This window comes from Bubalus kerabau, chromosome 5, assembly GCF_029407905.1.
Source record: "Bubalus kerabau isolate K-KA32 ecotype Philippines breed swamp buffalo chromosome 5, PCC_UOA_SB_1v2, whole genome shotgun sequence".
Lineage (NCBI taxonomy): Eukaryota > Metazoa > Chordata > Mammalia > Artiodactyla > Bovidae > Bubalus > Bubalus kerabau.
Window position 1 is genome coordinate 133,578,630 of NC_073628.1, and position 27,989 is coordinate 133,606,618.

Below are 27,989 nucleotides of genomic sequence, written 5' to 3' on the forward strand. Positions count from 1 at the left end.
TTCTCTGCTCTTCAGCATGTGTTTGGTCATCCCACTGCTGCTGAGATACTGCAGACCATGAATATGGGCTCGATTATCAACACATCTGAGGGACGTGTGAGCTAGTTGACAGTACGTACTTCCATAATGTCCATAATGTTCCAATAAAAACAATGAACTGTTCTTGAGGCGTCTCCCTAGAACTCAGGCTTCTGAAGCAGCATGTCAGGTGGCAGCAGTCCCTAAATTTTAGACACGTGGGATTCCTCCAATCCCAGGTAGTCCATCCCATAATCTCTCCTCTCCCAAAAGCCGTTCAAATGTTTTACAGAAGAAAACATGATATAAGGAAACAAGCCTAGACTATAGAGTCAGAGAACCTGGCTCTGAATCCCAGATCTGCAACTTTCTATTGGGGTCAATTTGCTCAAATAAATCAAACTTACCGCACCTCAGTTTCTTTATCCCCACGATGGGAAGATTACTTGATCTTGTTTTACTCTTTAGAAGAAAAGCTATGACAAACCTAGAAAGCATATTAAAAAGCAGAGACATCACTTGGCAGATGACAGTCCATATAGTAAAAGCTATGGTTTTTCCAGTAGTCATGTATGGATGTGAGAGTTGGGCCATGAAGAAGGCTGAGCTCCAAAGAATTGATGCTTTTGAACTGTGGTGTTGGAGAAGACTCCCGAGAGTCCTTTGGATTGAAAGGAGATCAAACCAGTCAATCCTAAAGGAAGTCAACCCTGAATATTCATTGAAAGGACTAACGCTGAAGCTCCAATACTTGGGCCACCTGATCAAAGAGCTGACTCATTGAAAAAGCCCCTGAAGCTGGGAAAGATTAAAGTCAAAAGGAGAAGGGAGCGGCAGAGGATGAGAAGGTTGGATGGCATCACCGACTCAATGGACATGAGTTTGAGCAAACTCTGGGAGATGATGAAGAACAGGGAGGCCTGTCGTGCTACAGTCCATGAGTTCACAGTGAGTCGGACACGACTTTGTGACTGAACAACAATTTTTTCAGAGAGTTATTTTGCAATTCAAAGGAGACAATGTATGTAAAAGTACCTTGCAAATAGAGAAATACAAGAGGCAACCCCAAATAAATTAGTGACTTGGGCTGGTGACATCACCTGGGGACCAGATCAAGAAACGACATGACCCTGGGTTTCTTTTCTACCACTTTGCTTCTTTCCTCTTGGGAGTGTTTGACGTAATTATTGCTCTCCTCTCGTCCCAAGCAATCTAGGTGAGTTCTAACGGCACCCATTCCTTAGGGTTTCAAGACTGCACACGGTGAAAGCACTACAGAGTTTCAAAGACTCATTATCTCTGGGCTTCAGTCTATGCTATTTCCTTTGCTTGGTTCACTCTTTTGTGCTTACTTCATGTACTTACTTCACCTAGGTAATTCCCACACAACCGTCCAGAATCCATTCAACTCACTGTCTCTATGTAGTCTTCTCTGAGCCCCATGTAGATCTGAATTCTCATCCCATATAATCCAACAGCATCTGTTTCCTGTCTCTATTATTATATTGATACTCAGCACTTCATATCTTAACTATTTGCCTGTCTCTCTCCCCAGTTTAAGTGCAAGACCCTGAAAAACAGAGAGCCTTGCTGAGTTTATCTGTGTATTCCTAATATCTAACACAGTATGTCTATAAGAGAGGCTCAGTATGTGTTTGCTGAGTGTAGACCAGGATCCATGGTTTATAGCCAAGCAGACACGAGAAATGAATGTTGACTGAAAAACAACAGAATTCCATAAAGGGAAGACAACTCAGGCGGGGAAATACATAAACCACACGTTCATAATATGAGCAATACAGAAGCAATTTGTCAGAAATTATTTGGTATTAGCAGCCTATGTGGAAAAGATGTATTTTAAAGAATATAGATTAAAAAAAAAAAAAAACATAGATAATAGTCTTTTGAAAATGAGTTCCAATAACTTAGACTTAATATAGTAGGTTATTAATCACTCATTAATCAAGGTCTTCATTCAGTCAACAAGCATTTTCGAGTACCTGCTACATGTCATTCAGTAAATCATAAAAATTAATAGGATATGGTTTTCTCCTTTGAATAGCTTATTGTACTGTAATTTCACATTAAACATTTGTAGAAAACATCATAGCACAAAACTGGAAGAGTAGTCTGGTGGCTAAGTGTTTATAAACCACTGGAGCGGGTGTGTATCTGGAGAGCACACACCCAAGAAATGGGGAGCACTCTCACCACTCCTGCCGTCTCCATGATGCTCATGGTGCAAGGTCGCAGTCCTGAGCCATCTGCTCTCTGTTAGACCGAGGGGCGTCCCAGGGATCTGTTAGCTGCAAGGCAGACAGAGCTGCTGTCAGCGAATTTCATTTTCACAGAGTGCTTCACAAGGTTTTCATCTCCTCTTCTTTTCTTCCTCTTCCCCACAGTCATCTGATCCCTCTACTGGTTTGCTAGGGTTGGCAAAGGAAAGTACCACAGATTGGGTATTGATTTTCCAACGGTTCTGGAGTTTGGAAGTCTGAGGTCAAGGTGTCACCAGGGTTGAGCCCTGTGTCTGTCTTGTAGCTGGTCATATTCTCCACGCCTTCACATGGCCTTCCTTTGGTGTGCATGTCTGTATCCTTATCTTCTCTTCATAAAAGGATACATGCCATTTTGGATTAGGAACCAACCTAATGACCTCATGGTAATGTAGTTACCTCTCTAAAGATCCATCTCTGAGTACAGTCACAGTCTGAGGCCCTGAGTGTTAGGGATTCAATACATGGATTTTTCAGGGACACAACTCAGCAGATACCAAGCTGTGTCCTGTATCCTCCTAAAATCAATGGACTTAGAGCCTACAGTCACCCGTACCTCTAAGTGGGCACAAATCTACAACAGCTCCGTAAAGAGAGTTTAGAACAAAGAATGCGCTCTGGAGGGACTTGGGAAGTTTAGGACAACCACGAGAAGACTGCTGCTGAACCCCATACCTGCTGCTGCTGCTAAGTCACTTTAGTCGTGTCCGACTCTGTGCGACCCCGTAGACGGCAGCCCACCAGGCTCCCCCGTCCCTGGTATTCTCCAGGCAAGAACACTGGAGTGGGTTGCCATTTCCTTCTCCAATGCGTGAAAGTGAAAAGTGAAAGTGAAGTCACTCAGTCGTGTCCGACTCTTTGCGACCCCATGGACTCCAGCCTACCAGGCTCCCTAGTCCATGGGATTTTCCAGCCAAGACTACTGGAGTGGGGTGCCATTGCCGTCTCCAGCATCTCATACCTAGAGATCTGATTTAATCATTTTGGGTGAGAGCCTGGGCCTGGAGATCATTAAAAGCTCCCACAAAGATTAAAATAGGCAATAAGGAATGAGAACCAGGGGAGGAGCGCTTCAAGTTAAGATAAGTAGAAATTTCAGGTGTGAACTCCAGAGGAGATGGAGGGTTCAGATGAGAAGAGAGTCATTAAGTATTTTTATTATACAACACTACCAGGGCCTTCCCTGGTAGCTCAGATGGTAAAGAATCTGCCTGCAGTGCAGGAAACCCTGGTTGGGCAGATCCCCTGGAGAAGGGAATGGCACCCCACTCTAGTATTCTTGGTTGGAGAATTCCATGGGCAGAGGCTATAATCCAAGGGGTTGCAGAGAGTCAGACCCAACTGAGTGACCAAAACTTACACAACACACTTCAGGAGAACTAAGACCTAACTGACATTACTAGCGTCCACAGATGTTTCCACCAACCAGTGCCGACCTGGTCACTCACTAGCACCACATTTACTTAAGAAAGCTGGCCTGTGTTGCAGCCAGCGCTCCACGAGATGTTCTGCCGTGTAGAACTGAAAGTTGAAGCGGAGGAGGGGAGTGCAGAGCAAACCCACTTTCACAGTCCCCCTACTTCAGGGAAATATGGATGCCAAACCCAAATAAAGTATTTTCAGAGAGTCCTTTCTTCTTCCATTTCCCATTCCCGAAAGTGTTCTCTTTCATCAGTGTTGTTGTTGTTCAGTCACTAAGTCATGCCCAAGTCCCCAGGACCCCAAGAAGTGCAGCAGGCCAGGCTTCCCTGTCCTTCACTATCTCCCTGATTTTGTTCAAACCCTGTCCATTGAATTGGTGATGCCATCCAACCAGCTCATCCTCTGTCACCCCCTTCTCCTCCTGCCCTCACAGTCTGTCTCAGCATCAGGGTCTTTTCCAATCAGTCAGCTCTTTCCAGTCAATGTCACAAAGTTAATTTAATAAAGAATTTTGGAAATTCTGATGCCTTTTATAAAAAACTAGGTTTTTAACTGATTGGTTTATACTGAGTTCTCATTATACCCTTGATTTAGCTGGTGCAAAAACAGGGCTGATTTCTCCCAAAACATCAGCAGATCCTAGAGAGTCGTGGACTGATGCTACATTTGAGTTCAAAAGGCAAAACACAGAATTTACAGAAAAAATTCAAATGTATGAAATTAGTAATATCTACAAAAACTAAAATTCCTGGCTTCTAAACTGTATGACTTTGAATAGTTGCAGTTATCTTAGAACTCTTTTTTATTCATTTCCCAAGCAATTGGGAGTTGAAACAGGGGTTAGCAATATGGAGAAAGAAGACTAGAAAAGAAACTTTTACTTTAGTATCAATGAAGCCTTCTCTGGTGGCTCAGTCAGTAAAGAATCCACCTGCAGTGCAGGAGACCCAGGTTCAGTCCCTGGATTGGGAAGATGAACTGGTGAAGGACACAGCAAGCCACACCAGCATTCTTGACTGGAGAACCCCATGGACAGAGGAGTCTGACGGGCGCCATGGTGCCGCAAGAGGCGAGCACAAAGCGCAGCTAATCCACCACCAGTGCCAACGAAATGTACCTTCATAAACAGGAAGAGATGTTTGAAAGTTCTGACGAGTATAATTTTAAGCAGTGTTTCTAAAAGAGCTTTTAACTTTATCACTATAGTAACTACAAAGGTCTCAACATGAATTTTAATTTGCGTGTAATTCATGTTTTTACCTCCAGACAAACTTTAGGAAATATCCCTGGCTCCTAAAATCCATACACTTCTTCCTTGTGTTACGTATGAATTGTGATTCTCAAGCACCACCTTCTTAAATGGAAACTTCTATCCTCTGTTTCATTCTACTTCCGTATTTCTACACATACACACACACACACACACACACACACACACGTACACGGAGTTCACTGAAATGAGAATGACTTCTGTATACTAGGGAGAAATATGATCACAACCTGACAAGTCAGCGTAGGCAACCCTCAACTTACAAACCAGCTTTGCTCCAATCATATCATGTGTGATATGATTATAACTTGAAAAATATTTTCCAAAAATATAACTTGAAAAATAAAATATAAGCTATTTTAAATAGCTTATAAATAGTGGTTATAATTTCAGACCTGTCAACAACAGAAGCATAATTAAGACCTCACTTCATTATAAGCCACTGACACGATAGTGTGGATGTGGCTGGTGTTTGGCGAGGCCAAGGGCTGCACGAGAACAGGGAGGGAAGCGCCTGATTCTTTCTGCTCAAGTTCCACAACCACCACCTATCCTCTCAATCAGCGTGCATACCCTCCCAGGGCCGTTCACTTTCCCTGGCAGGTGCAGGCTACTTCCTGTCATCCTCACAACAGCATCATGAGGATTTACCTCCATCTTACAATAATGGGTCAGAAAACTGTAGACGTTTGCCTGAGACAAAACCACAGAGCAGGAGCTCAAGTTCACACTGGTCATCACCCAACCAAACCAAAGGAGCCCAGTAGGACTTCATACACTTTCTCCCCTAGTCTCTAGGCTTCCCAACACCCATATGCAAAGGGGTCCTTATCTGGTCACATTCGTGACTAGTGATAAACCCTCCTTCTTGGCTACTATAACAGCCAGGCTGAGTGTTTTGCTCCCTCTTTTCCTCATCTTTCTCCTTAGTCTGTTGACCTCCCTCACCTTTCTACATCTGTCAGGCCAGAATCTGACAACTTTTGATCTTCTCTAAATTTTTCCAGTAGTCAGGTACGGATATGAGAGGTGGACCGCAAAGAAGGCTGAGCGCTGAAGAATCGATGCTTTCATACTGTGATGCTGAAGAAGACTCTTGAGAGTCCACTGGACTGCAGGGAGATCCAACCAGTCCATCCTAAAGGAAATCAGTCCTGAATATTCATTGGAAGGACTGATGCTGAAGCTCCAATACTTTGGTCACCTGATGCAAAAAGCGGACTTATTGGAAAAGACACTGATGCTGGAAAAGATTGAGGGCAGGAGGAGAAGGGGGAAACAGAGGATGAGATGATTGTATGGCATCATTGACTCAATGGACGTGAGTTTGAGCCAATTCCAGGAGAAGACAAAGGACAGGGAAGCCTGGCGTGCTGCAGTCCATGAGGTCACAAAGAGTTGAACATGACTTAGCAACTGAAAAACAACAAAAGTTAAATCAACCACATTGTTATCTTCTCACTCGACTTCCTTCCCACTGAGAATCTGAACTCCAATTTTAATCATCCTCCATGGGCTGATTATTATGAATGCTATCTCTTACCTAGATTTAAGAGTTTCAGAAGTTTTTTCCAACAACTTTCTGGGAATTCTGATAATTCTGGGAATTCTCATAATTCCCTCCAACTCCTCAAACACATTTAAAATTAACTGTCTTTTACTAAATACACCTGGGCTTGAGTCCCAATTTCATTTAATGGCATTGTATTCATTTATCCAGGCTTCTAAGAAATTACTCTGAGTCATTCTTGACCTCACGTCCTCCAGGCATCAATCCTATGAATCCCTACTTCCTGAATAAATATCTCCTGAATGTATCTTCTATTCATCCCCACTGACTACATCACTGAGACTGTTTAAATATTCCCTTAAGTGGTGTTCCTGCTCTTAACTTACTTCACCCTAATCAAGCTATTTCAAAGCTATGACATTTGTGTTCTTTTTCTGGGTTTTTGTTTTGTTTTTGTGTGTGTGTGTTTTGTTTTTTTTTTTTTTTTTTTGGCTGAGCAGCATGGCATGTGGAATCTTACTTCCCCTACCAAGGATCGAACCCATGACTCCCACATTGGAAGCACAGAATCTTAACCCCTGGACCACCAGGGAAGTTCCTCTATTTTCTTTATTAAAATACTAAAGATAGAATCCAACAAATATTTGTTAAGCACATACTATGCCAGCACTGTGCTGGATCCAAAAGATATTATGTAAAAGAAGGCACAACCCAATCTCTCAAAAAGCTCATAGGCTCTATTAGAAAAAATAACAAAATCAAAGATTATCTTTGTAGAGTATTAAAATAGAAGTAAGCAAGGTTTCAGGAGGGTCAGAGAGAGAAGGCATTTGACTGACACGAGAAGTAGGCTTATGCTCCCGACACTCCACATCAATCTCGACTTTGGTTCGTTCAGTAAGCACTTGGGTTTCCCAGGTGGCACTAGTGGTAAAGAATTGGCCTGCCAGTGCAGGAGATGCAAGAGATGCAGGTTCAGTCCCGAAGATCCCCTGGAGTAGGACATAGCACCCCACTCTAGCATGCTTGCTGGGAAAATTCCATGGGCAGAGGAGTCTGGTGGGCCACAGTCCATGTGGCTGCAGAGAATTGGACACAACTGAGCACTACAAGCCCTGGGAGCTGCATTCCACAATCAGAAGTGAAATAAGAAGACTCAGACGAGAAATAGGCTGGGCAGGTAGGCTGAAAGGGGAATCTCATTCTGAAGGCCATACAGACTTGGAGTCTTCCTTTGTCATAGTAACTACAAAATAGTTCTTATGTCCATTTGTGTTCAGGATATATCAGTAACCAGGTTTTCCTTCTCAAACTCAAATCCCAAGGCTAGAAACTGGCAAGGTAATAACCATGTGATAGTTATGAAAGGTTGGACTAGTTGAAACCCCAGCTCACCTATGACAACCAGGCCCTTGTGAGGCCCCTGGGCACAGAAGCTTTTCAATTACCTGCTAATCAGGTAAGATCTCCTTTTCATCATAGGGGACTGGAATGCAAAAGTAAGAAGTCAAGAGATACCTGGAGTAACAGGCAAGTTTGGCCTTGGAGTACAAAATGAAGCAGGGCAAAAGCTAACAGAGTTTTGCCAAGAGAACGCACTGGCCATAGCAAACACCCTCTTCCAACAACACAAGAGATGACTCTACACATGGACATCACCAGAGGGTCAACACCAAATTCAGATTGATTATATTCTTTGCAGCCAAAGATGGAGAAGCTCTATGGTCAGCAAAAGTAAGACCTGGAGCTGACTGTGGATAAGACCATGAACTTATTGCAACTTTCAGGCTTAAACTGAAGAAAGTAGGGAAAACCAATAGGCCATTAAGGTATGACCCAAATCAATTCCCTTACGATTATACAGTGGAAATGAGAAATAGATTCACGGGACTAGATCTGATAGAGTGCCTGAAGAACTATGGATGGAGGTTTGCAACACTGTACAGGAGGCAGAGATCAAGACCATCCCCAAGAAAAAGAAATGAAAAAAGGCAAAATGGTTGCCTGAAGAGGAGATCTAGTCCCGTGAATCTATTTCTTGGGCTCCAGAATCACTGTAGATGGTGATTGCAGCCATGAAATTAAAAGATGCTTGCTCCTTGGAAGAAAAGCTATGACAAACCTAGACAGCATGTTAAAAAGCAGAGACATTACTTTGCTGACAAAGGTCTGTATAGTCAAATATATGGTGTTTCCGGTAGTCATGTGTGGATGTGAAAGTTGGACCATAAAGAAGACTGAAAGCCAAAGAATTGATGCTTTTGAACTGTGGTGTTGGAGAAGACTCTTGAGAGTCCCTTGGGCTGCAAGGAGATCAAACCAGTCAATCCTAAAGGAAATCAATCCTGAATATTCATTAGAAGGACTAATGCTGAAGCTGAAGGTCCAATAGTTTGGCCAACTGATGCGAAGAGCTATCTCATTAGAAAAGACCCTGATGCTGGGAAAGATTGAAGGCAGGTGAGATTGAAGATTGAAGCAACCTCTGTTGCTTGCAGAGACAAGGGAGATGCAGCCGAGAAACACCAGTGCAGGCTCGGGCCAGGGTCCACCTCAGTGATACACAAAGCAACATTTTTAAGCTCTTTAAAAATGGAAAATGAAAATGAAAGAGGTTAACATTCTTCATTCCAGAGACCACCACCTGAGGCCAGATTCAAGGAACCAGTGAAGTTCATCAAGAGATTACTTGAGACTAGACACACACTCTAATATTAACAGCAACCCCACCCTTGTACCATTGTTACAAAGCTCACCAAGTCCTCCTGAATTGTGGCAGTTTTCAGGGTAGGATCCTGCTGTGCCCCCCTTTGCTTGGCAAAGCAATAAAGCTATCCTTTTCTGAAAGTATTAGTCAGTCAGTCATGTCCCACTCTTTGTGACCCCATGGACTATAGCCCACCGGGCTTCTCTGTCCATGGGATTCTGTAGGCAAGGATACTGGAATGGGTTGCCATTCCCTCCTCCAGGGGTCTTCCCAACCCAGGGATCAAGCCCGTGTCTCCTGCACTGCAGGCAGGCCCTTTACCGTCTGGGCCACCAGGGAAGCCCATTCCTTTCTACTTTGCCCCAAACGCTATGGTGGTGGTGTAGTCGCTAAGTCGTGTCCAACTCCAGAGACCCCATGGACGATAGCCCGCCAGGCTCCCCTGTCCAGGGGATCTCCCAGGCAAGAATACCAGAGTGGTAATAGGGTCTTCCCAACCCAGGGATCGAACCTGGGTCTCCCGCACTGCAGGCAGTCTCTTTACCAACCGAAACACCAGGGAAGCCCCAAACTCTGTATCTAAGATCAACCTGGCACTGGTACACAGAGGTCAGGTTTTGGCATCAGTCCCTCTTAACCTGTAAGTGTCTGGGAAGATTTGGAAATGGATACAACAGTTATGACACAGAGGAATCCCACATTACTAATTATTTTGTGTTAAATTCAAGATAATCTGTGTTTAAGTATTTGTCCTATTTAAAAGATTTGAGAATCTTTACAGCTAAACTTGTGATTGTAATTTAAATAAATAATTGATCTTAAAGTAATGATTTTAAAGTGAAAAGAATGGAAAAGAATCAAAAAATATATAAATATATTGCTGTTGTTCAGTCACCAAGTCATGTCTCACACTTTGCAACCTCATGGCCTGTAGCATGTCAGCCTTCCCTATCCTTCACTATCTCCTGGAGTTTGCTCAAATATATAAATATATATAAAGAATATACACATTAAGCACAACATTGCAAATTAACTATATTGTAATAAATTGTTTTTTAAAAAAGATAAAACCAAAACTTAAAATAAAAGGGATGCAGAAACTGATCAACTTTGTGAATAGTCCCAAACCATTTTTTAACTTGATTTTCAAGTGATTAGACTTCCAAGAATTGTTTAAGGTACTTGAGAATTATTATTACTAGAATTCTATATTTTTCCAATTAGGTGTTTTAAATGTTTAAAGAGAAAATATATTAACTTTAAAAATTATGTTTAAATATCTAAGGGAATTCCATTAACTAAATTTCTAAAGGAGATCAAACTGTTAAGGGGCTTTACTCTGTTTAAGTAGGATAATCAGACACAATGAAAAATTGGAAGAGAATGTAAAACAGATTATCAAGCTTTGTGAGTTAAACATAAACTTCCAAGGAAAGCCATTATAATTTTAATATAAATTTAAATAACTAAATAGTTCTCTCTACTACAAAAGCTAACCACTGACACAACAGAACTTGTTTTGATAATTAAATTATGAAGATGTGTTATATGTCAACCTCCCCTACAGACTGTAAGCCCCTTTGGAGACCAGAGTTTAAACCAAAAAATACCACATTGCCTGATACAATTGATAGCCAGTAAATATTCACAAAAGAACTGTCCCCTGGTCCTGCCCCCTGATTTGCTCGGGCTCCATGCTTGTCACAGGGTCTGCTTCCTGAGTCTGGTATCCTCTAGGGTCATCCTTCTTCCTGCTCCCGCTGTTACCTCCACCTTGACTGTCATTTCTACTTCTCCCCAGCCCTCAACTTCACCTGCATGCATTCATCCTCCAGTCCAAACTTGGCACCACCATACAGCCACATAAGGAACCAAAGCAAAAAGTACATACACGCGCACATATAAGTACAGTGTGTGTTAATACTCATGACATAAGTGACAAAGGAAAAATATTCTTTGTTCAAATTTTATTTCTAGAAGCACAGTCTTGTTTGCTTTTACAAAAGAAAATATGATGAGATATTATTAGTTAGCCACACCTTTTTCAAGAAAAAGCATTCACGATACTATAATCCTACTGAAACAAGCACATGATTAGAAAACATCAAATTATAATTCTATTTACAACATTTGCATCATATTAAAAATCATACCTTTATTTTCTTATCCTTAAAATGTGAATATTTTTAAAGCTTTCTAATAAATTAGATCTAAAAAAATCTTAGTTATAAAAACATAAGAAATGTGTGAAAAAGAAGTCGTAAGTTCACAATGCTTCATCATGAAATAACTGTGTCATTTTCTTTAATAAGAGATTTAAGTTGTACTTTCAGCACTTCCTGGGATGAAACACATACATGCCAAGTATTTAGTTGTTTGGAAATTTGAAAACTTTTGTACCCCAAGTGTTGACTTACTTCTGCTATCAAATAAAACTAGGCTCTTTTAGGCAATATCCAAGTAGATGTATATTGTTACTAAAATACCTAACAATGTGGAAAGTTCTTTATTAAAAATAGTAGCTGGGAATTTCTGCTTCTAGCCACGATGGTGTTAACTAGAAACAGATCAGCCTTCCTGCCATGAACCACTAGGACACTGGACGAAATATACGAAGCAACACTTTTCAGATGTTGGACAACCAACAGCACAGGACTGTGATCTCTGAAAGTAAAACACACTCACAACTTGAAACAATCTAGTGTACATATAGACTGCAGTCCCCCCCAAGGCTGCAGAATACGTGTCCTTCTCAAGTGCAAAGGGACTGTTGTCCAGGGTAGATCACATGCTGGGCCACACAGCCAGCCTTTGTAAATCTGAGAAAACTGAAATCATATCAAGCATCTTTTCCAAACACAAGGCTGTAAGATTAGAAATCAACTACAAGAAGAAACTGAAAAAAATCAACACATGGAGGTTAACACTATGTTACCAAACAACCAATGGATCACTGGAGAAATCAAACAGAAAATGAAACACACCTAGAGACAAACGAAAACAACCATGATTCAAAACCTATAGGTATGGCAAAAGCAGTTCTAAGAGAGAAGTTTATAAGCAACAGAATTATATCTCAGAAAACAAGAAAAATCTCAAATAAACAACCTAACCTTACACCTAAAGCAATTAGAGAAAGAAGGACAAACAAAAGCCAAATTAGTAAAAGGAAAGAAACCATAAAGATTAGAGCAGAAATAAATGAAATAGAGACAAAGGAAACAATGGAGAAAATAATTACAAATGAAGCAGCTCACAAAGGATTAATCTCCAGAATATACAAGCAGTTCATGCAGCTCAAAATCAGAAAAACAACCCAATGAAAAACTGGGCAGAAGACCTACATACAGGTGACCAACAAACACATGAAAAGACGCTCAACATCACCATTATTTGAGAAATGCAAATCAAAACTGCAATGAGATACCACCTCACACCATTCAGAATGCTGCTGCTGCTGCTGCTGCTAAGTCGCTTCAGTCGTGTCCGACTCTGTGCGACCCCACTGACGGCAGCCCACCAGGCTCCCCTGTCCCTGGGATTCTCCAGGCAAGAACACTGGAGTGAGATGCCATTTCCTTCTCCAATGCATGGAAGTGAAAACTGAAAGTGAAGTCGCTCAGTCGTGTCCGACTCTTCGCGACCCCATGGACTGTAGCTCCTCCTTCCATGGGATTTTCCAGGCAAGAGTACTGGAGTGGGGTGCCATTGCCTTCTCCTCATTCAGAATGGCCAACATCAAAAAATACACAAACAATAAATTCTGGAGAGGATGTGGACAAAAGGGAACCCCTCTTCACTGCTGGTGGCAACGTAAATAGGTACAGCCACTATGGAAACAGTTTAGAGATTCCTTAACAGACCAAGAATAAAACTACCATGTGACCCAGCAATCCCACTCCCAGGCATATACCCCAAGAAAACCATAATTCAAAATGACACATGTATCCCAGTGTTCACTGCTGCACTATTTACAATAGCTAAGACATGGGAGCAAGATAGATGCCCATCGACAGATGAAGGGGTAAAGAAGTTATGGCACATATAGTCAATGGAATATTACTCAACCATAAAAAGGAACAAATTTGAGTTTCAGTTGAACTGAGGTGGATGAAGCTGGAGTCTGTTATACAGAGTGAAGCAAGTCAGAAAGAGAAAAACAAATACCATATATTAAGGTGAATTTTATCAAACATTTATAGAAGAATTAACACCTATCCTTCTGAAACAATTCCAGAAAATTGCAGAGGAAGGAACACTCTCAAATTCATTCTGTTAATATGAGGCCACCATCACCCTGACACCAAAACTAGACAAAGATATCACAAAAAAGAGAAAACTGCAGGCCAGTGCCACTGATGGGTGTAAATGCAAAAATCCTCCACAGAACACTAGCAGACTGAATCCAACAGTACATAAAATGACCATAAACCATGAGCAAGTGGGCTTTATCCCAGGGATGCAAGGTTCTTTCAGTATCTGCAAATTAATCAATGTGATACAGCACAAGCAAACAGAAGAATAGAAATCATATGATCGTCTCAAGAGCTGCAGAAAAAGCTTTTGACAAAATTCAACACCCATTTATGATTAAAAAAAAAAAAAAAAACAACTCTCCAGAAAATGGGCATAAAAGGAATCTACCTCTACATAAGAAAGGCCATATATGATATAAAAGGGCATAAAATGGGCATAAAAGGAATCTACCTCCACATAAGAAAGGCCATATATGATATAAAAGGGCAGAAAATGGGCATAAAAGGAGTCTACCTCTACATAAGAAAGGCCATATATGATATAAAAGGGCAGAAAATGGGCATAAAAGGAGTCTACCTCTACATAAGAAAGGCCATATATGATATAAAAGGGCAGAAAATGGGCATAAAAGGAATCTACCTCTACATAAGAAAGGCCATATATAATATAAAAGGGCAGAAAATGGGCATAAAAGGAATCTACCTCTACATAAGAAAGGCCATATATAATATAAAAGGGCAGAAAATGGGCATAAAAGGAGTCTACCTCTACATAAGAAAGGCCATACAACAAACTCACAGCCACCGTCATACCCAATGGTGAAAAGCTGAAGGCATTTCCTCTGAGATCAGGAGCAAGACAAGGATATCCACTTTCACCAATTTTATGCAACATACTTTTGGAAGTCCTAGCCACTACGATCAAAGAATGAAAAGAAATAAAAGGAATCCGGATCGGAAAAGAAGAAGTAAAACTGTCACTGTTTGCAGAGGACATACCAGTATGCAAAGAGAGCCTAAAGACGCTGCCAGAAAACTATTAGAGCTCAAGCAAGGTGGTAAAGTTGCAAGATACAAAACTTATATATAGAAATTTGTTGCATTCTTCAGTTCAGTTCAGTCGCTCAGTCATGTCCGACTCTTTGCGACCCCATGAATCGCAGCACACCAGGCCTCCCTGTCCATCACCAACTCTCGGAGTTCACTCAGACTCGCATCCATTGAGTCAGTGACGCCATCCAGCCATCTCATCCTCTGTCGTCCCCTTCTCCTCCTGCCCCCAATCCCTCCCAGCATCAGGGTCTTTTCCAATGAGTCAAGTCTTCACATGAGGTGGCCAAAGTACTGGAGTTTCAGCTTTAGCATCATTCCTTCCAAAGAAATCCCAGGGCTGATCTCCTTCAGAATGGACTGGTTGGATTTCTTTGCAGTCCAAGGGACTCTCAAGAGTCTTCTCCAACACCACAGATCAAAAGCATCAATTCTTCAGCACTCAGCTTTCTTCACAGTCCAACTCTCACATCTATACATGACCACTGGAAAAACCATAGCCTTGACTAGACAGACCTTTGTTGGCAAGGTAATGTCTCTGCTTTTGAATATGCTATCTAGGTTGGTCATAACTTTCCTTCCAAGGAGTAAGCGTCTTTTAATTTCATGGCTGCAGTCACCATCTGCAGTGACTTTGGAGCCCAAAAAAATAAAGTCTGACACTGTTTCCACTGTTTCCCCATCTATTTCCCATGAAGTGATGGGACCAGATGCCATGATTTTCATTTTCTGAATGTTGAGTTTTAAGCCAACTTTTTCACTCTCCTCTTTCACCTTCATCAAGAGGCTCTTTAGTTCCTCTTCACTTTCTGCCATAAGGGTGGTATCATCTGCATATCTGAGGTTATTGATATTTCTCCCGGCAATCTTGATTCCAGCTTGTGCTTCTTCCAGTCCGGCATTTCTCATAACGTACTCTGCATATATGTTAAATAAGCAGGTAACAAAAAACTATCAGAAAGAGAAATTAATGAAACAACCCCATTTACCATCACATTAAAAGGAATAAAATACCTAGGAATAAACCTACCTAAAGAACCAAAAGATCTGTACTTCAAAAACTGTAAGACACTAATGAAAGAAATCAAACATGTCACAAACAGATGCAAAGACATACCATGTTCTTAAACTGGAAAAATCAATATTGTCAAAAAGACTATACCACCTAAAGCAACCTGCAGATTCAACGCCATTCCTATTGAATTACCAAAGGTATTTTTCACAGAATTAAAATAATAATTCACAAATAATTTTAAAATTTGTCTGAAAACACAAAAGACCCTGAATAGACAAAGCCATCTTGAGAAAGAAAAATGGAGCTGGAGGAATCAGGCTTCCTGACTTCAAGAAGCTTCGATTACAAAGATGCAGTATTCAAGATGGCCTGGAACTGGCACAAGGACAGAAATATAGATCGATGGGACAGGAAAGAAAGCCCAGAGATACACCCGTGAGCCTATGGTCATCTAACCTACGACAGAGGCAAGAGTATGCAGTGGAGAAAAGACAGTCTCTTCAAGAAGTGGTGCTGGGGAAAATGAACAGCTGTAAGTAAAAGAATTAAATTAGAACATTCTCTGACACCACATACAAAAATAAACTCAAAATGGATTAAAGACCCAAATGTAAGACTATATACTATAAAACTCCTAGAGGAAAAAACAGAACACTCTTTGACATAAATCACAGCAATATTTTTTGGATCCATCTCTTAGAATAATGGAAATAAAAACAAAAATAAAAACTATTGGGACCAAATTAATTTTAAAAGCTTTTGCCCAGAAAAGGAAATCATAAATAAAACAAAGAGACAGCTCACAGAATGGGAGAAAATAATTACAAACAAAGCAACGGACAAGCGGTCAATCTCCAAATATACAAACAGCTCATGCAGCTCCATATCAGAAAGCCAAACAACCCAATCCAAGAACTGGGCAGAAGACCTAAACAGGCATTTCTCCAGATGACCAAAAAGTACATGAAAAAGTGCTCAACTTAATTATTAGAGAAATGCAAATCAAAACTACCATGAAGTATCACCTCACACCAGCCAGAATGGCCATCATCAACAAGTCTACAAATAGTAAATGCTAGAGAGGGTGTAGAGAAAAGGGAACGGTCCCCACTGTTGGTGGGAATGTAAATCAGTACATCCACTGGGGAGACCAGTATGGAGGTTCCCTAAAAAACTACAAACAGAACTCCTATTATGACCCGGCATCCCAGTCCTGGGCACAGATCTGCAGAAAACCATAATTTTAAAAGATGCATGCACTCCAATGATCTTGGTAGCCTATGTACAAAAGCCAAAACATGGGAGCAACCTAAATGCCCATCAACACAAGAACAAAGATGTGTACGTGTATAATGCAGAATATTACTCAGCCATAAGAAAGGAGGAAATAAGGCCAGCTGCAGTGACCCAGAGGGGCCCAAAGACTATTATACCAATTAAGGTAAGTCAGACAGAGAAAAACAAATATCATGTGGTATCACTCATTTGTGGAGTCTAAAAAAATTATATAAATGAACTTATTCACAAAACAGAAACAGACTTCCAAACTTCAAAAACAAACTTACAGTTACCAAAGGTGGGAGAGGAGGGATAAATTAGGAGTTTGGGATTAACATATACACACTACTGTATATAAAATATTATATACATCTATTATACAAAATAGATAAATCAACAAGCCCTACTGTATAGCACAGGGAACTCTACTCAATATTCTGTAATAATTTATATAAGAAAAGAATCTGAAATGAAAGCTATATATGTATATGCACAACTGAATCACTTTGCTGTACACCTGAAACTAACACAACACTAAATCAACTATACTCCAAAAAAAATAAAAACAAATAATTAAAAAATAAAAATAAAATTCCACGCCTGAAAAAAACAACTGATAGGGAAAATGGCAAAACAGAAACACAGGAAGGTTAAATGAGAAAATAATAGTTATGATACTTACACGCTGAAGTGGGCGGGCATGTGGGGAAGGGGGTGGGGCTTCTAAGTATCCACTGACAGATACGTATCTGAAACAAGTTTCCCAGGGGAAAACAAACTAAAACTAAACTGAAACAGAAACAAGTAAGTTCAATTGAAGTGTATTTAAATCTGAATAAGGTAATCACAGTTAAAATAATTCCTATGGCTGCATTTATATTAAACTGTAGAACAGGTAATCCATGATGCAAGGAATCACAGAAGTGGTTGCCTGGAGGAACAGGGGTGGGAGTGGAGAGTGGAGGGTGCAGAGCTTGCCTGGGCAGAGGTTGGAGGGAGCTTTCCCGAGAGATGAAAATGTTTTGAGTCTTGACAGAGGATGTGGATTACACAGGTGTCTGCGTTTGGTAAACTCACTGAACCGTAACGTTGCATTTCAACTGTGTGTAAATTATACCTCAATTTTTTCAAGTAAGAGGACAAATTATGGCCTGACTTTATAATTGCAATGTTAGCGATAATCAGCTTTGTCACTTTGTCACCAAGGAAGCTTTCTCAGTATCGGTACATGGATACATAGAGAAGACACAGCAAGCTTGACAGTCTTTTCTTCCCCAGTCAGCATGAAACTGCTTGTAAATATTTTGACTTTCGCACTTCTTTACAAACTGCCAAGAATTCACACCACAGCAACCCCTCCCTAGCTGTTCTAGAGAAAATGATGATCTAAAGGAACAGGAATAAGGTCTGTCTGACCTGCTGATAGTTATAAAGAGAAGCACAAGCCATCTGCCTCAAGTCCTAACCAGCATTTTTCTCATTGTGAATACTACTATCTGGAGTATGCAAGTCCCATACAGACCAACTGACACAGCTGGGCTGTCCTCACTGACAAAACACCCTTTAAAACGATGCTGTATGTCTGCTGCAAGACCCACGAGAGGGGAGGGACTGAGGAAGAAAGTCAGTCCTTCTGAAAAAGACTTCTGCAAGGAAACTCACGTTTGAAAATTTGCCAGATCCCATGTCAAAATATCTCTTATTCCTGGCAGTTAAAAATTACTTTGCCTAGGAATGGCATTCTGCAAAACCAGCTACTACCTTATCACATTGTTCAGACTGCTGTTCTCTGCGCCCAGTAACTCCTTGACTAAAAACACCCAGGACTTTCCCCTAAAGATCCAATTTCAACTTTATAATCTGCATTGTATTTCCTTATTCATCTGGATTCAAATAATTCCTTAATTATAACAAATCGGCACTTTCTTTACAAGACATCTTGTGCTTAAAATCTCCTATTGGTGTGATCAATTCTTCTGCATATTTCTATAGTAATAAATGAATTTTTCTGATAGTCAAAATAAAAACAGTTTAAAACTCATTCTACTTGTCCATTATCAATACCTGAGTCTTAGAATAATACCACATTTTCAACACTTTTACGCAATCACAAGGGATGATTCATATTAGAATAAGTAGATAAGAACATTCCCAGCATCTCTCTCAAGCAGGTAAGTGAATATCCAAAAAGAAATTGTAGGTAAAAAGAAAATAAGTATTACAATTCTGTGCAGATATTCATATATTTTATAAGCTTTTATTTTCATGTCAATGTATTTCAATCCTTCCCAGCAAACTGAATAAAACTAAATGTAGATACTTGGTCTTATTTTTCACTCCAAGCTAGGGCACGTTCTTTCGAAGCTCTGTGAAAGGGGTGCCCTTCCTTTCCAGAAGTTTCTCATTTCTATCATTTCACTGCAAACTAGTGCAGTTGAGACAATAGTTTCTCCAAATGTGATTTTTTCCCCCATGTAAATAATATCCTGAAGCGGAAGAAAACAAGGCTGTAAACAGCACCGCCGCCCCGTATCCACTAGATGTCAGTCATGCTGCTAGCATCGTTTACATTCCTAATCCTGAGTGACACAGACGGAAACCTCACTCGAACACCAAACCCATCCCTGGTTCGGCATGCATAAGCCACAGGGGTGCCTGGGATATTACACGATGAGAAATAAGCCTCGTTCCCAGGAAAACTACGGTTCTGCTATCGATGGGATGCAGGCTTTTGCCACGCGCTGCGGTTAGGTGCTGCGTCTGTGGGGTCACAGAGTCTGACACGACTGAGCGGCTGAACTGTGGCGAGGTGAGGCGGCTGGGCTGGGGACAGCTGTGACGCCCGTCAGTTTATAAGGAAGGCTCACGAGCTGATAATTTCAGAGAGACGTTTTCAAAAACTCAAGCTTGTGGAAAGAGGGAAGCAGAACACTTTTTATACATAGAACACTCAGAATATCTCAAAGAACACCATTCTTTCTCCTTCAAAAATGCTATTTATATTGAAAAGAAAACATTCATGAGAATACTGACTTAAGAAGATAGAACATCCTGGGTTGTTGCCACCGAAATCACAAATTAGTTCTATTCTTTCAGACACCTGAAGTCCTTTTCTCAGTAAAATACTGCATGAGGTTTGCAAGAAAAGTTCTTAAGGATTCTCATGGGAAAGTACCCTATAAGGTACTCATTGTTCCTGGGGAGGCAGTCAAGGGACTGTTTACCCAACTCTCAGATGGCCCCAGGCCACTCAACACGGTAATCGTCACCATGGACCCGGCCCTCTCACCAGAACACCAAGGGTTCTACAGCACCCCTAAGTAAATGGAGGTAAAATGAAAACAAGACCCTTAGAGATCTTTGGTAAAGTCTTGATTTCATTGACAGTGAAATTAAGAAACTAAGTCGTCTCTAATTTTCTTCTACGATCTTCCATTCTGTGATGCAAACATGTTCTTTTCCTCAAGATAATCATCTTTTCTGATGACTAGCTGTAACATGTTAGCTGTTCTTGAAGACAGAAAAATATAAATACATGCTGTCAGTTACAGTTCTCACTGAGACCGCTGGTCCCTGGCTTTTGTGACAGAAAGCTTTTGGCTCTGCACCGCTCATACCTACAGCAAGTCAAGGGTTTCCTACCAGAATTTTCTCTGTGTTGTTTCAACTCCCTTTTCTCACCACCTAACCCCCTTCCTGGGCTTTCCAGGAGGCTCAGTGGTAAAGAATCCACCTGCCAATGCCAGAGATACAAGAGACACGGGTTCCATCCCTGGGTCAGGAAGTTCCCCGGAAATGGCAACCCACTCCAGTATTCTTGCCTGGGAAATCCCCTGGACAGAGAAAACTATAGTCAATAAGTCTGTGTGCAGAGTCAGACACGACTGAGCACAGACACCCAACCCCCTGCCTACACTCCCGCCACACACACTCCTCTCTGAAGAAGTATCAGTTTGGAGATTGCAGTGTGCCCCGTCTAAACTGTGCTGCAGATAAACGCACCGTAAGGGCCTTGTGTAGTGTGCTTTCTACCTGCTGGAAGCAGCATCCACTGTTCCACGATCGCCAACACCTGACTTCATAACTAGGCACACCATCTGAGTTTATCACACATGCTGGAGGAACAAACAGTGGGACTCAGAGCTCTAAGGTGAGGCAATCCACACATACCCTCAATCTGGGTATCACCCCACTGCTGGGCACACTGTTAAGGAGGTCGTGTATTCACTGAGTTTTTCAACACATGTACGTCTGCCCGCTATGCCAGGGACTGGGCTAGGCATTGGCGAGGAAGCTGTGAAACGGGCAGATGCAGTCTGTTCTCAAAGAACGGAAAGTCTAGTAGAGAAAGAACAGTGATGAGTTAAATCACATAAGGTTCTAACGGGAAGTACAATCACCAGAGAGGTGATTAACAGTTACGATACTGCAGGTGGTACGTTTACCAGTATCAACGTCACATGCCACGCCATGCCTGCTGCGCAGTCACATCCAACTCTTTGCGACGCCATGGGCTGTAGCCCGCCAGGCTCCTCTGTCCCTGGGATTCTCCAGGCAAGAATACTGGAGTGGGTTGGTTTCCCGGGTGGCTCAGTGGTAAAGAATCCACTTGCCAATGCAGGAGACACCAGAGGTTCGGGTTCAATCTCTGGGTCCGGAAGATCTTCTGGAGGAGGAAAGGGCAACCCACGCCAGCATCCTTGCCTGGAGAGTCCCGTGGACAGAGGGCTGCACAGAACAGGAACACACGCTCCCCCAGGCAGGGTCCTGAGTTGCATGGTGATTCTAGTGTCGATTCCAGAACCACAGTTCAAGGAGCCCAGGGTGCCTGAACCTGGCACTTCTAGAGCATTTTTATTTCAGTTACTTCTGAATTCTGGGAGCCTGGATGAACCTCAGGAGTAAACTGCTAAGGAGACAGACCCTAGCCCACTGCTTTCATTATTAATTTAAAATTTTATTTCCTCAAAAACCTGACCAAAGGATGTTACCAACTGCCGGAGAGAAGGAGAGCCGAGATTAAAAAGCCATCCCCTTTTCCTCTAGTTAGACTCCCTAGAAGAGACTTTAAGGAGAAAGCCCTGCAGGACCTCAAAACCAAGCCAGCTGTCACTGCACAACTTACAGGGGAGAAAGTGGCTAATAGACTGTCAGAAGCGAGAGGCTTATTAAAGCCAGCAGTTAGCCCTTTACTTTAGAGGGGTGTGAAGTCAGGCACGCGAGGTGATTTAAGCCTTTTGTAGACGAAGCATTCAGGGCTGTAGGGATAAAGGCACAAAGATTTAATGAACATCTGTCTAGCATCTTCCACTTGGTAAGTGGCTTCCACTTATTTTATTAGCTTCTCACAGTCACCCTGTTAAACAGCAGGGCAGACACACGTCTTTCTGTGATCCCTGAAGGTGGGTCATTTAAGTCACAATGAAATGCACACTCCATGAGTTTACATAAACACACAGCAACACGGGCAGGCACTGATGGAGCCACCAACCAGTCACCCCACACAGCTCAGATTCCTGAAGGGTGTCGGCAAGGATGGAAAGGGGCAGAACCTGAGGCAAGGATGACCCTCAGGAGGCAGATTGAGGAGGTTTTAGACAAACACGAGCCATGTCTCACCCAGGTTCAAATGACTTGGCTAAGACTGGACCCAGCCCACAGACACAGAAAACAAATGTATGGCTCCCGAAGGGGAAAGGGAGGAGGGGTAAATCAGGAGTTGGGGACTAACATATGCACACTATTATATATAAAACACGGAGAAGGAAATGGCAACCCACTCCAGGATTCTTGCCTGGAGAATCCCATGGATAGAGAAGCCTGGCAGGCTGCAGTCTATGGGGTCGCAAGAGTCGGACACGACCGAGCAACTAAGAAGGCACACACACACATATACAAAACAATCAACAAGGACCTACTACACAGCATTGGGAATTATATTCAATGCTTTGTAATAATCTATAAGGGAAAAGAATCTGAAATATGTGCGTGTGTGTGTATATATATATATATATATATATATATATATATATACACACATGGGCTTCCCAGGTGGCGCTAGTGGTAAAGAACTCGCCTCCCAAAGCAGGAGACATAAGAGATGCAGGTTTGATCCCTGGGTCGAGATCTCCTGGAGGACGGCATGGCAACCCACTGCAGTATTCTTACTGGCATTCCCATAGATGGAGGAAGGAGCCTAGTGGACTACAGTCTAGGGGGTTCCAAAAGAGTTGAACACAACCTAGAAACTAAACAACAATATATGTACAACGGAATCACTGCTGTACACCTGGAACTAACACAGCATTGTAATCAACTACACTCCAGATAAAAGGAAGAATTAGGCCCAGCCCCCGGTCTTGCCAGTATACCCTATTTTCTCTTAAACAGTTTTTAGAGCAGGAAAAGAAGTCAGGGCACTGGCATCTGTTGAACAACAGGCCGGCTGTGTGCAAGGAGGGTTCTAGGTGCCGATACCAGACCTTATTTCCTTCCCACCGCAAACCTGTAAGACACTGTAACGGCCTTAGTTTCATAGATGAAGAAAATGAGTCTCAGAATTTAAGTGGCTCACTCACTCATCTGACCATGGCAAGACAGGAAGCCTGGATTTGAATTCAGGTCTGTTTTTGAAAGTTTGTGATCTTTATGGGAACATAAAGCGGTGCAGCCTCTGTGGAAAACAATATGGTGTTTTCTCAAAAAAAAAAAAAAAAAAAAAAAAAAAACAAAAAAAAACATGATCCAACGGTTTTCTCCTGGGCGTATATCCAAAAAAAACCAGAGCACGAATGTGAACAGCAGCACCAGTCACAATGGCCAAGACATGAGCGACCCGAGTGCACAATGAGGACGTGCGGGGGGTGTGTACATGTATACACACACATATATATACACACACAGTGGGGTATTACTCTGCCAAAAAAAAAAGAATGTTACCATTTGCAGCAACGTGGATGGACTTGGAGGTATTATGGTAAGTGAAATAAGCCAGACAGAAAAACAAATACTGTATGATATCATGTGTATGTGGAATCTAAAAACTACAATCTAAAAACTAGTGAACATAACACAAAGAAGCAGACTCACAGAGAACAAACCAGTGGTTACGCGTGGGGAGGGGCAATATAAAGGGGAGGGGAGTGAGAGGTACAAGCTTTCGGGGTAAGACAGGCTCAGGATGTATTGTACAACATGGGGGATAATAACTGAAAATGGAGTGTAACCTTTAAAAATCATATAAAAAAGAAAAAGAAAGAAGTTTGTGTTTTTTTTAAAACGATGTTGTTGCTCATTGTCGTTGCTGCTTATTGTTTAGTTGCTAGGCTGTGTCCGACTTCAACCCCATGGACTGCCAGGCTCATCTGTCCATGGGATTCCCCAGGCATTACCATTTCTTGCTCCAGGGGATCTTCTTGACCCAGGGATGGAACCCGAGTCTCCCGCATGGCATTTTTTGATTGTACTATATCTATTTCTTGGGTGGACCCCATAGCAGCTCTCTTTGCATTTTAAGACGTGTAGCATACGTTTTCAGGGCGAGAACCATGTTTGCTAACCCTTGAAATACTTGGTATTTCTGAAATAACTGCTTTCGGCCATGTTATCCAAAGGGACATTGACGAAAACATTAAAACACTTAATTCAAAAACCAAAACAAGACACAAGCAAGCCTGGACACAAGATATTACATAACGGAATTAAATAGATAGTTGAATAAATAGTTAAACAAGAGATTGAACAACTTGGATAACCTCAACTTTTTATCACCAAAACAAACACATGCTTTTGAGAGATTAGGCAATTATTTTGGTATGAGCTTAATCACATCACTTAATTTGATTAATATTCCAAAGAAACATGAAACCATATTGATGATATTAGAAAAATTTGCATTTACCATAGGGCTATCCACAAAATATTTTTGGCAATATACACTGCTATAGCAGAGATATTTGAATATTCATTTTTCATATAAAAAATTGTCAGTGCCCAACAGGAAAAAACACTCCTATAATCAATTATCTCAGAAAGTGAGGAATTGTATTATGAAGCAAGTATTTTTTTACCTTCTATTGTCTTAAAGGGAACTCTTCAGATTCCAGTCATATCCCGGCATGAAAAACTATCAGGTTGCTCTTAGAAAAAGTATAAACTGAGCCCATCCAAACCCCAAAAACACTTCACCCAAGAGCGAACAACCTGAAGCTTGTTCTCCATCCGGAAAATTGTTCATCCATATCCCTCCCATTTCCTCAATGCTGTGACCTTACCCCAGCTGGTGAGCCTGCCCTGCAATCCATTTCGACTCCACCGCAGAAATAAAATGCACACATACTGTAGCTGTAATTCAATTAATCTTCTCCTTGGGTTTCCTCTGCTCCATGCCAGGGTCATTTGTAAGGCCATCACTCACGCCAAACACGCAGCACCTGTGCAGCTATGGAACTAGCCCCTTCCTCCCCCTCCCCGTCCTCCCAGGCATGGTGCCCCAATCACCTTGTTCCCAGGCACAAAAGCTTTCCTCTGCAAGCGCGGAATGCTAGAATTCCCCCAAGCACTGGCAAGGAAATATTTAAATGTAATCAGAGGATCTTCCTTTGTTTTATTTATTTTTTTCCTGGGGAAATTCATCTCTCGAAGGTATTCATTGTATTCTTTTGCTCTTCCGTGAGGCCACATCGTGGCACAGTGGCGGAGTGGTCACAGCCTGCAAAACTAAATATTTTCTTCTCTTTTCGGGACGGACGCGGATGATACGTGCCTGGTCCCCTCGACCGTCTCTAATTGAATTCCTTGCTTCATTTAAACTGCTTAAACTTGGCTGTGAGAAGCGTGTGCCCGGCAGTCCCTTCCTCCCCGACTGGACCAGACGTGGAGCCCCTGATGGCCGCCCTCTCACCTGCGGCTCCCTAGCCCCGACCAGCTGCAGAAACCTGGCTCAGCTCTCCCCAGACCCCTCCAGGCTTCGGTCCTTCCAACTTCATGGAGCTTCTAGCAGAAGAGCCAAATTGTGTTCTATGTGTCTGGCCTTCCATCTCTGCTCTGTCGCTTTGGAGCTGTGTGAGCTTAGACAACTCACTAGACATCTCTGAGTTTCAGGTTATTTATAAAGTGGGAGGGGGGATAACAGCACCATACAGGGTTGCTGTGGGCACTGAATAGGGTAATGCAGGGGTTCCCAACCTGTTTAGCACCAGGGACCGGCTTCATGCAAGGCAGTTTTTCCAGGACCGGGTTGGGGCATGGAGGGGGTGGTTTGGAGATGTTTCAAGCTCATTACATTTATGGTATGATCTCTAACCTAACACCACCCCTGATCTAACGGGAGTTACCAGTCTGTGGCCTGGAGGCTGGGGACCCATGAGACAATGGATATAAGGCCTCTAACATAATACCTGGCCCACACTCTGCACACAAAGGATGTGGTGGCCCTCCTTTCAACGTCCCTGAAAGATTACCGAGTGTCCCAAATCATAATCAGAGCAAGCAAAGATGCAGACAGATCTAACTTCATCACTATCAAGACAACAGGCTCCCCTAGTAGCTCAGATGGTAAAGCATCTGTCCGCAATGCAGGAGACCTGGGTTCAATCCCTGGGTTGGGAAGATCGCCTGGAGAAGGAACCCGCTCCAGTATCCTTGCCTGGAAAAGTCCATGGACAAAGGAGCCTGGAGGGCTATAGTCGATGGGGTGGCAAAGAGTCGGACACGACTGAGTGACTAACACACATCAAGACAACCAGCAGCGGACAGACCTACAGGCTTGTGGGGGTCCAAGCTCCCAGGGCCAGAGTCCTCAGACTTCAGCCAGCGCTGCCCCGTGAGGAGAGCTGGGAAAACGCGGGCCACAGGTCCCTCCTCCTCGGAGCTGCAGATTTAGAAGGCCTGGGCCGGCCCTTGATAATCTACCTTTAAAAGAAGCTCCTGGTGCCCCTGGCTTCCCAGGTGGTTCAGATGGTAAAGAATCTGCCTGCCAATGCAGGAGATGTGGGTTCAATCCTTGTGTCGGGAAGATGCCGTGGAGGAGGCCTTGGCAACCCACTCCAGTATTCCTGCCTGGGAAATCCCATGGACAGAGGAACCTGGCAGGCTACAGTCCATGGGGTCGCAAAAAGTTGGATACGACTGAGCCTGCAAACACCCTGCACTCCCCTGATGCTCTTGCTAGTGGCTTACGGGCCATATTTTGAGGACCACCACTTTACAGGACGTGACAGTAAGCAGTCTGGGGGAACCTACTGACATGACAGGATAAACAAAAGTCTCAAGTTGAAAAAAGTCCAAGTTTTGGAGTTCTGAGAGAGCGTCACCAAAGGCAACCCCCTGCTTCGTGGCAGAGCCCGGGTCACCAAGCCAGAGCTCCCCGAGTAAATCGCACTCTCCCAGCCCCAGCGAGAGATGCTCAAGTTACTCACTTTTCTTCTTTTTTCAGGGGGTAGGGGGTTTCAGATGAACACTGCTTATTTCCTCTTCCCTGTGTAATATGGCTGGTAGGATAGAGGTTAACGCTTTAATCCCTCAAGTAAAGTACCCTACTTTTTGAGACAGGCTAGGAGCTGGAACCCGCAACCCTTTGCAGGCGGCTTGCACCTGGACACACCTCTCCTCCAGCAACAAGATACAAAGAAACTACATGGGACTAAAAATACTGCGAGCATGTGCAGCTGGGGGAAATTCTGGACCAAAAGATACCAAGACAGAAAAAAACCCAACTGCCACTTCTGGAGAGTCTGGGGCAAAAACAGGCAGTTGGAACTGCGCATGCCCCCCGCACTCAACACCACCGGCGGGGGAGAGGGGGGAACCACCTAAACCACCCTGTGACTGGACCCCTGGACACCCCCGCCAGCCATCACCCCATGTTAGAAATGAGATCACCTCGCTCCCCTACCAGGGAGAGAGCAAGCAAGGGAACCTGTTGTTTGTTCTTGCCCCCCACCCCGCTCCACGCTGCTGCTGCAGGGCCCCCATAAAGCACGGCCTGGATTTCTTGTCTGGGCTCTAGTCAGTTTCTACTGATGGGAGAGAGCCAAGAACCTGGTCGGTATCACTTTGATGATAAACAGGCTGATGACTATCACCTGGAGCAACCCAGTGCGGCAGCGGTGGTGTCTGGACGGCAGGCTGGGCTCCCTGCTGCCCAGCCGCTGGGAGAGAGCAGGGAGCAGGGGGCAGGCACCCAGG

General features: G+C 42.8%; 2 long non-coding RNA genes across 3 annotated transcripts in view; one reads left to right on the plus strand and one right to left on the minus strand.

The window, feature by feature from the left end:
- The window catches only part of LOC129653453 (uncharacterized), an 81,787-nt gene extending 55,096 nt beyond the window's left edge, over positions 1-26,691 (minus strand). Inside the window, exons 1-2 of one of the 2 annotated variants that reach the window (XR_008715138.1) lie at positions 26,561-26,691; positions 2,230-2,324 (exon numbers count right to left, since the gene is read on the minus strand). This is a non-coding gene — a long non-coding RNA (uncharacterized LOC129653453). The remainder of the gene's footprint in view (positions 1-2,229; positions 2,325-26,560) is intronic. The other variant, XR_008715139.1, reaches the window with a different exon arrangement.
- A 48-nt stretch (positions 26,692-26,739) lies between these two features.
- On the plus strand, positions 26,740-27,772 carry LOC129653451 (uncharacterized). Its single transcript, XR_008715136.1, has 2 exons — positions 26,740-27,021; positions 27,354-27,772. It is a non-coding gene; the product is annotated as an uncharacterized LOC129653451 (long non-coding RNA).
- The last annotated feature ends 217 nt before the right edge of the window (positions 27,773-27,989 follow it).